The following is a 12,426-nucleotide window of genomic DNA, read 5'->3' on the forward strand; positions in this document are numbered from 1 at the left end:
AAGAGGCAGAGGCCAGGAGTTTCACCTGGGCTGAGGTTCAGTGAGTTTCACTTTTTTAAAATCTGATATGTCCCTCCCTGTGGTAGGATATGAAACACTTGACCATGCAAACAAGGAGGAGCAGTTTAGTCTAGTATCGCCAGACCATAGAAAAAATGGCAGAAAAAAAGGTTGATTATTTGATTTGATTTGTCCTCTATGCTCAACTTGTAGCCCAGCACACAGATGGTGTTTCCATAACTGGGGCAAACAGAGGGCTGGCATTTGGACAGTTTGCAGTGGTGCGGAGAGGTTGTGAGGAAGTGGCGGTGACACTTCAGTGCACCTGGTCCACTGGGCAACAAAAAAGCCTTTTCATCGAGCTGCAGCGGTGACATTTAGAAACCCATGTATATTCACAGATGTTCTGGCAGCGTCGAGATCCTGAGCCACAGAAATGTTAATGTTGACATGTTGTTTAACATTTTTTCCCCACCTCTGTTTTGAAGCAACGTGTTTGTAAGGATGTGAGAATAAGGGGACAGGGGAAACGAGTGAAGTTTAATGAATGTGATTTAGATTTATGATTTATGCCAGGGAAGTGTTTGTTGATGCTATGACCTAAGTTTCACTAAAATTCAACTTCTGGAGGGAGGCATACCAGAGCCACTGCATTAACAGGAGTGTCCGGGCACCCGGCCAGTTGTGGACATTGAGAGATGAAGAGCAGAAACTGCCGTCCTGCTCTGCACAGTGCTGAGGGCGAACCGAGAGGGGAGCACTAACATGGCATTTGTTTTCGTCTTGGTTTCCACCCCTGGGGTCGGCATGTTGATATCGGTACACAATCATGTTATTCTATGCTCACATTGTGCCACCTCTTTTGAAGCCACCTCTTGGAAATGACAGCCTACTGCATTACATCACCATATTCAGCTAATATATGATCCCCCTTCCTGGGAGTAGATAAGTGCAGACACTAAACAAGATTTTTTTACGTGTCCTTGCTCAGGGGCACCACTAACTTAAAAATCCACTGCAACCCAGTGGGTGACTGCTGGCGTACTCCACCCACGGTCGGTGCGTTACATTTATAAATCAACATGCATGAAGTCTAAATTATTGAGCAGGCACTGTAGGACGTGAATGAGAAAAGCATATTAAGTGAAGCAGCTGAGAACATTTGTTGATGGAGTACCAGTAAAAACTTAAATCTGTAGTTCATCCATCTATACAACTGGATTAGCTGTTGTGCAAAGATTATAAATTATTTTCAATTCATCTGATATCTGTGCAGATACAGCTCGAGTCAGCTGACTCAGCGGTGTGGTGAGCTACTGCCACCAAGAGGCAGAAGATTTAAGATGTGAATAAGCACTAAAAGCAACAGGATACCACTGATTTTTTTCGTTTGTGGTGCAGTGTTTTGAGGCTTGCTTTGGTTTTATTTACTGTTGGGGTTGTAGTTTATTTTGGATTTCTACATTGATTTAAAAAATTGCCACAAAACTCAATTTTCATGCTGTTATCAACAGCTGCATATTAATATTTTCAACTAGCATTGGACTTGACCTGAACTTTCACTTGGACACTCGGTCAGATGTTGCAAAACCATGTGGTTGGACAAGAGTTGTTCAAAAAAAATCATAAATAAATCAATGAATAGATAAAAAATCATGTCAAATCTACTGGGGATCTTAAATCTTCCAAAACATAAATGGATATTTGTACAACATGATGCATAATATCTTCAATTGATGGGATTTTGGAGCAACTAAAAACAAATGCCCGAACAAGCACACACAAAGTGTACTATATTTGACCAATTCATTTCACAACCATAAAGATTTGAAACATAAGCAGAAGAAAATGTAATAGCAATTTCATTTCATTTCATTTTAACCATCTTAACAACGGTGTCCTATTTGGACCAGTGGTGGAGTCATCTGAATAGAAGAACAATGTGCCTTCTTTTTTGAATTGCCTTTTTAATTGATTTAAATTGTGGAGAACATGCATGCAGGGACTACTCCCAGTTTAGCCACAGGAAGGTGTAAGGTTTAATCTCATCTGTTTTAGAGTTATTATTGCACAAAGCCTGTGTGGCAAATGGTCTATTGAGTGTAATCACCGTGTGAGTTTAAGGCTGCAACAGTGATCTAATCTCTTGTGACAGCCCTGTGCATTATTACAGCTATAGTACTGCATCAGTGATGCCAACGCCACAAGCAGTCGCCACCAGGTGTCACTTTTGGACAATTTTACATGGGTGGCCAAACTGTATGACTATTTACACATTTTCCTTGACAACCTGACAATTCCTAAAGGGAAAGTTAGAATTTTCCGCTTTTCTGTTACTCCGTCCTAGGCAGGTCAGAGGTGAGCCCTGCATCAACAAAGATTTGCTGTTTGCTGATGTGCCTTTTCACTCACCATGCATCTATTTCCCTGTGCACAAAGAGTGTCCTCAAATGTCAAAGAATAAACAGTGGGACCAACAACTTCAGTAGGTTTCTTTTGAGTTCATGTCTAGTCAGCTTATCTGCTGCTGCTGTTGCTGTATCCTTACGTTTCTGTTTCTGAACTTTTCACTTGCAGTCTTAAAGCAAAGTGCATTTCTGTAAGGCTAATAACTTTTCCCTTGAAAACACAGTGACATAACTCACATGATTTAACACATCAGTGGGTAATTGTATTATTAGCATGAGGGCTGGACAGAGGAACAAACTCCCGTATCTTACTGTAAAGTGAGTTTCCTTGTGACTACCAGAGGCTGTGGCTGTGAGAGCGTGTACCCTGACCCTCCATCATCTTACCTAGTCTGCCCTTATTGTCCCGTGGAGGTTTGTTTACCATGTGCATACCTTCTCCCACAGTCACAGACCCAAGGGCCCAGCATGGCAACAGCAGCAGTGAGTTACATGTGGCCTTGTAATGAAAAGACTGTATGTTTTGATTGTAGAGCCTTGATTTTCAAGTCTGTGCGTGTGTGTGCGCAAATGGGTGTGTGTGTGCGTGTGCGTGTGCCTGTTGCCTTGCATTGTAGCCCCAAGGGCCAAGTATGCATGAGTCCTTTCTCTATATCTACTAGTGTTCAAACATGTCTTTGACTTCATTCACCAATCTTGATACCGGCCTGCAGCAGCCGTTACGAGCAGGAAGTTTTACAATGATGCAAGTTCCAGTTTGAATCCTGACCCAGTTTAGAATTTAACGTGGCCATTAGAAAAGCATTTGGTTTGATGACTTAGACAGTTCACTGGGCACAATTAAATTTCAAAGCTTGAGCTTATTTCAGCCGATGAGTCATTACTGTTTAATTTGCGATTTATTCAGTAAAATAACTGATAAAATGTGAATTTTGACATATGGCCATCATATTTTCAGTGAGGGTGACATCATAACTCACTTGGTTGATCCAACCCAAGAACAAAGCTACTCACTCTGCTATCATTTGACAAAGAATAACAGGAACACTTAAGTGAATCAACTTTCAGAATCAACTGATTAATAAATTAATTGATTAACTATAAATCTTATTTACTAGATTCTTATGAGATAATACCTTCTATACAAAGGAAACACTGACAAGGGTAAGATGAAGCTATATGGAAATGTAACAAGCAGAAATCCATATAGAAATATCATAGTCTAAAGAGCATTAATAGCATCAACATTTTATTGTCATTGTTTAAACCTGACCTGAAACATGAGTGTTTCAATCCTTAAAGAGATAGAAAAAAATGTCTCGGTTAGAACAACGTTATGTTCTGTCCTCGCCATAAATTTGATTTCCAGCTCGAATTGAACTCTGAGAAAATATTTGGCAGACAGCGCCGAGGGGAAATAATTTTGACGCATTGCTATTGGACAGAGAAAAACAACAATAGCCGATTTAATTGGCTTATTCTGCACTGTCCCTAATTTCGACCAATTAAAACTGGTACTGGGCGGGGCTTGGTGGCGGAGGGAGGGGGAAGTGCTCAGAGTGTTGTTGTGTGTGGCTGCCGGGGACAGACGGAGTTGCCAGGTCAGCGTGAAAGTACCACCCGGACCAACACGTCGGTACTGACACCAAGAGACGCACTGGTGAGTCGTGTTTTTTGCATCTTAACAAACTTTTCTACTCGTGTTTAGTGGTCGCCGAGTTGGACGGACTTCGCCTGGTGTCGTGCCAGTTCGTGGACCCTCGTCAAATCAGTGTCTTGTCAAAACGGAGTTCGCATGGGAGGAGATGCCGGGGGAGGAAGCGCTAGCGTGCTAGCTAACATTAGCCGCGCTGAAACAAGTTGCGAGGAGGGGGGCTAACGCGTTGTGCAACAGGGAGAAGACTTCAACACGGGGCAGGAGGTTATTACCCCGTTTAACACGTTGTGTTCGGTGTGCCACCCTTTCCGGGCTTCGCCTGACAGCAGCGCTGCTGGCGGGCTAACGGGCGGTCGGACTTGGCTAGCCAGCAAACTTAGCTCGCGACGGGGCAGCCACATTTGAACCTTCTCGCGGTCACCTCGCTGAACTACATCGCATTGCTGCTTCATTTTTGCTACTGAATCATTTGGGGGGGGAGTGAGTGAAGTGAAACGGGCCCACTGTTTGTTAAAAGTTATAACCCCCCCCCCCCCCCGCGATCACAACTGTGCAAAGTCCACCACGTAGCGACAACAATACGGTCAGTGCACGTAAACGAGCAGGTGGTTGTGAACGTAGCATGAGGTCGTCCCCCCCCCTCCTCAACCTGTCGGCCGGTGGGTAGAGCACCAGGATCCCGGCACAGAGAACTGTCTCCTGCTCCCTCAGACTGCAGTTGTAAAATGCCAGACTTGCAGCAGCTGTTTCTTTCGCTTCTCTTGACGTGAGCTCCCAGTGGACCGTCTCTGTCCGGATATTACTGTAATACACACCAGCATCAGCGATACATCACTGCCCATGGTTGATTCTCTCCGACACTTCCAAGTCGGTGCAGTGTTGGACTCTAGGTTGTGGTACCTTGCAAACTTTACTATGTGTTGGGGGGGGGCGAGAATTGCATGTAAGGTATTGATAGTTTGGGAAAATTAGTCTCCAACAAATACTTTCCGAGAATTAAATCCAAAAGACTGAATTGTGCAAAATAGTCAACACATGGTTTTAAGACTCAACATGAGTTCTGTTAGTGATGCTGCCAGCTGAGATACCAACTTTTTGTTAGTTTTTTCAGAGGAATGTGCTATATTGAGGCTCCCAGTGGACTGAAATGGCGCCCTTTGGTTGGAGGAGACATACAGCAACAGCTGCCTGCACCCCTCAACAGCAGTTTGTGCGTGCGCGTGTGTGTGTGTTTTGTTTCAGTCACTAGGCCGCTGCTGCAATTGCAGCATTTCTGGAATGCTGGTCGAATTCGGTGACGTCCAACATACCGTGCACAATGGCTTTTGTGGACGAACCTGATCCTCTCTGGGAATAAGTCGAATTGCTTTGCATGTTCTTTGCATGGCCTATATAGCCTAGGTGTGTGCGCCTCGGTATTCACTTTTTAGACGGCGGGGACGAGTTGCGGCATGCGGGGGCTTTATATAGCCCCCTGAAGGAAGATGCCAAGTCATTACTATGAACAGCCAGATATAAAAAGAATTGCATATGATGTGACACTTGTTTCTCAATCACTTGGAGACCAATTCTTTTTCTGTTTCAATCTACACCGGTGTTTGACTTTTTCTTGCAAATGTCCGCCCGGCCAAATGCCACACACAATGCCTCCATAGTTGTAGTAGAAAGATCTCTATTAAGAACTATCACCTTTCTTAATATATGTTTAATATTTCTTAAGGGAATTGTCAGTGCTTTTGGCATATCCCACCGATGAGACCTATGTCCCTGCAGACTTGGTTTGGCAATAATTTCAATTTCCAGCTGATAATTCCATTCCTTGTCACGACTGTGGAGCTAATGTAAACTGACTAATCGTCTCCTGTTGGGTTTGTGTGCTCCTCATGAACCGTGGCAAGGTTTCAGATGCCGCGCTGACGCTTTGTGGTGCGGCAAATCGGAGAACACTGAAAAGAGCAAAATTAACAAGCCAGACTTTACAAACGCATCTTGGCAGAGCCTGAATGCTGTGTGTTTTTGTTCGGCTGTTCTCTCACCGTTCAGTATTTGTGTGTGACAGAAAAACAGGATATGGCATTTTACCTTCTCGAACAGTGGCAATTTTTTTCCCCCACAATGTGTTTTTTTCTTTTCAACCTGCTGCTGCATTACAGGTTGCCTGAGGCGAGCACATGGGCAAAGTCTTTGTGTTGCAACGCACGGTTTCTTTTGCAATTATTTAGCTCTGCTGGGCCGCTGGGGATATAAACCGTTTTAACCTGTGGATTATTTAAGGAATTATTCTAGTAAAGTTTTACTTCTGCAAACATGTGCAACACATCCCCTTAAGTTTTAGTGTGTGTTGTCATGATCAAAGCAATACAGTTTCTACCTTAAACACTTCGGTTAGCGAACTGGCATTGATGTAACCTTCTGATGCGTGAAATATGATGTCCATAGCCAATACAGTCATATTAAAAAGGGGCTTTCAACTACTGCTTCATGGTGTCACCAGACCGGAAAGAAGTAACGTGATATTTGTAGTTTAGCTGATGTCAAACTTCAAATGAAACTGCGGCAGATTTAAAAAACGCGGATGTCCTTCCAGTGCTGCTCAATGCACCAGTGCAGTGTCAGATTTTTGCTGAATGTATAGTTCCTCCTCTTCAACTGAATGAGAACGTGACTGTTGCATCAAGAGAAAACCAACAGGAAGGAAAAACTGCAAGCATAGTTTCAGTATAAAATGATTTATTTTTGTTAAGTTAAAACAGGCAAATGTCTACAGGTATGACCTGGACAAAATGATGGCCTCCCTTGTCTTAAATCATCTTGATTTTCCTTATCACTTACAAATATAGTTGTGCGTGTGTCCCTTTCAAGAGAAGCTCAACACTCATTATAATCACAAACAGAACAAACCGGCTGAGAAGTCCCTCAGCTCCGCCGCTCCTGGCTCTGAGTGCTCGGCCCTCTGCCCGTTATCAACGGCTGATCATCCAGTGGACCATCAGCCATCAGCCACCGCTGACTCAGCCAATGGTGCCATCTGGGCTGGAACAGAAAACACAACAGACTTCTCACTGGCTATAGAGCCTCAGATGCTCCGCTACCAGATTGTGTGTGTGCGTGCGCGCGCGCATGTGTGGGATTGTGGATAAAGTCAAAGTGACCCCAAGAGACCAGAAACTGTGAGGGTGATGACTATGAAAACATTATGCATATTAAGTATTAAGACAGTTTGACAAATTAAAAGTTCCCATGTAAAAAAATAAAAATAATTCTACAATTATATGGAGGCATTTTATGTCCCTCAGAGAGTCTGTCAACTTTGACATACAGTAATCAGAAAAAATGCCCCAACACACCCAAACAGGTGTCTTCAGTTACTCTGACTGTTCGTCTGTTCAGCCACGAATCTCCACAGACATGTTTGTCTGTTCAGTATCAAGTTGTTATGAATGACTTTATCCTGTAATGTGCCAATGCCCGTGAGGTGGCACATGTGCTTTATCTTATAATGTACCCAGGACTCCCCTGGACAGCAGTAATGATACTAAGTGGATTATTCTCATCATATCAATCAATCCACTCATGCTCCTTCCTGTTCATTTACCGTGCATTTTGTATAAAAAGTCAATATTCTGTGGTGGAACATTGGAGAGTCCCACAATGTTGCAAGTTAAAAACTATTAAACAGTTTAAAAATACTACTCTGTCAGTTAACTAATTAAATTAACTGCCAAACTGTTTCAGCTCCTTAAACTTTTCTCCCTCCCAAGTCTCACTGAAATAAAATACTCCGGTGCGACTGCAGCTCGTAATGGAGATCTCACCTGTCACAAGCGAAGCCAGGTGTATTGTAGGACCAAGGGTGTGTAGTGACTTCAAGATGATTTATCGCTCGTTTTTTCACACAAGGCATTTTGACACATTCCATTTAGCGGCTTTAGTTTCACGGTCCCCTTGTTGTGCACGCTGGCTCACTCTCGTGCTGCCATTACTTATTGGGACATTTGAATAGAACAGAGCTATTGTTGAATAACACCTGTGCCTGTCTCACCGTGACATGTCTAAATGTCTGCTGTGAAAAACACCTGTGAATCAAGGTTATCATTATAGCTGTAATTGGGTACCCACTTACACAAGGAGGCCTTTTCTGTCTCACAATGTGGCAGAGCAGGATTAGTAAATCTCTGCCGTAAGAACGGCTTATCTCCTAAAAGGTTTACGCGTTCTAACACCAGAGCCACCAGTGTTCAATATTCTACAGGAATGATGTTTTCCAGCCCAAAGCTCTCCCAATATTTGTTATTCATTTTTTGGCCCTGCTGGACCCCCTCCTGTTTTTATTAGTCTCAGGAAAGGAGTTATTTGTGTGTGCAGTCAGCTGCGGCTGTGTCGCAGTAAAACACCACGTGAATTAAACTGTCCGCTCTGAGTTCCTGTTTTACCCCCAACCACCCGTCTGCATGTCTTTTTATCTGTCTGTCTGCCTGCGAGTAAGTGTGTTGCACTGTGCTGCCTCTTGATCCTGCACACTTCCCGCTCACGTTTCACTTTTTATACTCACATCCTGTCTGCGGGACAACAGCTCTCTGTAAGTCCATTTGCTCTGTCGTTGCAGTACAGTATGCTCTCGCTCGCTTTATGCTTCAACTTTCTTGTTTGAGATTGTGTAATTTAAGTGTTTATTTATTTATTTAACTTTTAATGTGCGTGTTTCTATTTACCACCGTTGTGACGAGAGATGTTCCTCTCTCGCTCTTCCTCCTTTTGTGAATTTTGACTTTGGCCTTATTTAACCTTGTAAGGTTTAATGCTGCCTCATGTCAGATAAGTAGCTTTTGATTTTGAAACCTGAGTGGCGGTACACCAGGGTCATTTAAAATGCAAGCCATCTGTCTTATCGATATGTGCAGACTACTTTCAACCACGGGCTCCTTTTGCTTTTGCCGTCTATTTATGCACAAAGGCCCCAAAGCATCATACTTTCTAGGCCATTGGAAAATTGGAAAGCCTTGGAAAATGTGTAACGGCACTAAGCTGTGACACTACAAAATTTAAAAAGTGTTGTTAAATGTTTTTATCATTCTCATCTTAATTGTTTGTCACCCGTCTTTTTCTGTCATGACACTGTTTTTTGGTAAAGTTGATGGAAGTTTAACAAATTACAAATATCACCATCATGCTCTGTGAGTTTCCCTTTCTGGTTCATGTAGTGAAAACACCAGCAAGACACACGAAATAAAAAGGGATATGATACAAATTTACAAAAACATTCATCTGTGTGCACTACTTATCTGAATGTATTGTCTAAAACACCACAATATGTAACCTTTACAGAGAATAGTCAGCTACTAGTGGCTCTGCCACTCCACCATTTTTTTTCTGCATGTCCACAGCTGGCAGAAGGATCTTGGCCTCTGTCTGACTTCTGACTGACTGATATGGCTTTTTGCAACTCAGCGCCGGCGCACTCACTAATCTCAGCAGGTGCAGGACTCCAAAGACTTACAGCTGTTCAAGACAAGCTAAGCATCTGTGAGAGCAGAGACATAGGGATGTTTAGTAAGAGCACCGTTGGTAAGAAGGGTGTATCGGTATCAGAATGAATCCCCATCTATACTAACGCTCCTGAGAGCGCTTATCATCTGACTATTCATGTACACTGGGCATGGACATGCTAGTCTAAACAGGAAGCAGATTGTCTTCTCTGCAGTTAGTTATATAAAGTATTAAAGACGAGAAACAACGATGGTGAAAAGTAAGAGCAGGGATTTCTTCTGTAGTACTGATAACAAGGTGGAACTGTTACTTAAAGTAAGTATTTACCACATTTTGCCCTCACTGTTGGTAGTAGAATCCTGATAAGAACAAATCAGGAAGTGGGTGCGGGTGACTCTGTCATTGTTTCCAAACGTCTCCGTCTTTGCCCGTCCATTCTACAACGCAGCCCTCGAGCTTTCAAACTAAGACAGGGGTCGAGTGGCGTTTCGAAACTCTGGTAGGCGTAAACAGAGCTGCAGTGATGTGTTTTAAAGCGAAGACATACTAATGTGTCCAAACTGATTTAATGTGTGATCACTGTATGTAGGGACTGCGATGATTATTGCTGATTACTTGTTTAGAGTTTGGTGGTAGAAAACCTTAGTATACCAGGATGCAGAAATTTGGACAAGTTATGTTGCATGACGAACTGCGTGCACTTGATCTTGGCCTCGGTAGACAGACTCGTCTGATGACTGGGACCAAAAGACTGCCTGGTTTTGTAAAGGTCAAGCATCGTCTGCTCGGCCAGTGTGAGTGATCAGTAGATCCTTCACAGTAGAACCAGCGTTCACGGAAAGCCATAAATAGGTTTGTTTTTATAAGGACACCTCTGTGCCCCACTCCCTGTGTCTTTACAGCCTGTTTTTACAGAAATTAGTGAGAGAGACACCCCCACCCCCCCGTCTCTCTCTGTAAGTGGTTCACCAGAAGGCTAGACTATATTAGCAAAATCAGATATCATTGATAGATAACATTGGAAATATGAAGCTAATCGCGTATTCAATTATAATGCAGGTAATTCAGTCAGATGATCATTTCAGTTTAGCTTGAATAAATGTATTCTTAATCATTTTGGGACTATTGCACTTCCTGCTTTCCTGGCAGTGTGTAAAAAGTGGTTTACGAGGTGTTACATGCTAGACGTATTTTTACTGGGTGCAATGACTAAACAAACAAGAATTAACGTGGTATTTAGTGAGTTTTACTGCTGGGTGGATATTGTTACCTTTGGAGAGAGCTCTTTCCATTTGTTATGCTAAGCTAGGCTGGCTGGATCTTCATGTTTAACTGACTGATACGAAAGAATTAACAATCTTATCAGAGTATTTCCCAAAATGTCCCACTATTTCTTTTAGGTGAGTAATTAGGTGAGTAAAATTGTCTCACTTTACAGCTTATTTATTTAAATAACAGAAAATGTGTGGCACAACAAGCTAGATGCTAGACCAGTGATAATATCACAGTATGGATAACCAAATGTATAGGGCAGCGCTAGTTCAGTGCTAAAAATGTATTCACATGTGACAAGACCCTTTGTGTGAGTGCATTCATCAAATATAAGTGTCTAGCATTGATTCAGACATTCAACATTTGTTGATGTTGGCATTCTTGTTGAAGTCCCCAACATTAGCACCTCTCTCTGTTTGATTATATTGTTTCGAGTACTCTTGCAGCCTCGGTCTTGGTAGTTTCAGTTAGCGTTGCTTGCCACACCTCCACCCAGCAGAGAAGGAGCCTGCAGTGGTGCAGATGGCTTGATGCCCCCACACACACACAAACACACACTAGTTTCACACAAGTCGGTCACACACAGACATGATTCCCTTTGTATCTGCAGTAGTGTGGACATGCAGGGCTTGGCAGAACAGAAGTGGCATTGAGCAAAGACGTAGGAGGAATTTTTACGCCTGGAGTCCCACTCCATGCAGCAATGGCTGCCAGTAGCCAGACAGCCTCTCTGCCTCCTCCTCCTCTCCAAATACCAAACGCCCTCCTTTACTTTCCTGCTCGCTTTTTGCCTCGATTGTTCATTTCATCACTCTTATGTGCCTTGGCAGTCTCTCCATCCCACTTTCTCTTTCTCGACATCGACAGAGGCCTCTGTGAGTTGTTTACTACTGTTCACTGACACGCACCCCCACTCCCCTCCATGACCACTGTGAGGTTTTTTGTCTCCACTGCCATTATCAGAGTCTCTCCCTCTCCCTGCACCAGAGGCCAGATGTGGAGGAGGGATAGTGGCGAGTTTGTAATGAGCAAGTGTAAAATCCTGCAGTGGGCCCAGCTGGCTGACACAGAGCCAGCAGCTGAACAGAGCCGAGTACTGCTGCAGCGGAGGAGACTGTGATTTAGTGTCACCGACTCAAGAGTGTGTGATATGTGATGCATGGTTTCGGAGTGAGAGCATTTCAGAGGGCAGGAGTGCGTAAAAACATAACCGTGCTGGATGTTTGAGTTGTACTGTAGCTGCTAAAGAGTTCTTCATTGTGTGCAGAGTGCTAAGAGAGCGGTTACTAAACCAAAACAGTAGAATCCTGTGCTGGTATGTGAAGTCAACTGTAGGACGCGAGGATGAAAGGCATCAGTGATACAGCAGAGGGAAGCAAGGCTGCCATTGTGGTGGCGCTGGGTAGGTTTCCCCTACTCCACCGAGCCCACCCTATGCCCTGTCGTCTAGCAGCCCCCCACCCCCCCCGACCTGTGTCCATATTAGGACAGAACTCAGCCAACCTCCCCCAGAGCTGAGCTCAACCCCCCAACACGCCCTGCTGTCACATTTGCTCCAGCAAAGGGAGCCTGAGGGAGACGCAGCTCCCCTAACCCAATTTG

The 12,426-nt window shown here is 43.7% G+C and overlaps 1 protein-coding gene across 4 annotated transcripts in view; it reads left to right on the forward strand.

The window, feature by feature from the left end:
• Positions 1–12,426, forward strand: part of fam49a (family with sequence similarity 49 member A) — a 106,784-nt gene that overhangs the window by 72,640 nt on the left and 21,718 nt on the right. For 2 of the 4 annotated variants that reach the window (XM_035616695.2, XM_035616694.2), the window contains exon 1: positions 3,952–4,068. The exons of 1 other annotated variant lie outside the window; for it this stretch is intronic. The gene's annotated coding sequence lies outside the window, so the exon portion shown is untranslated. Of the gene's footprint in view, positions 1–3,951; positions 4,069–8,550; positions 8,645–12,426 lie in introns of those variants that run through there. One more of the 4 variants, XM_035616693.2, reaches the window with a different exon arrangement.

This window comes from Scophthalmus maximus, chromosome 18, assembly GCF_022379125.1.
Source record: "Scophthalmus maximus strain ysfricsl-2021 chromosome 18, ASM2237912v1, whole genome shotgun sequence".
Taxonomy (NCBI): domain Eukaryota; kingdom Metazoa; phylum Chordata; class Actinopteri; order Pleuronectiformes; family Scophthalmidae; genus Scophthalmus; species Scophthalmus maximus.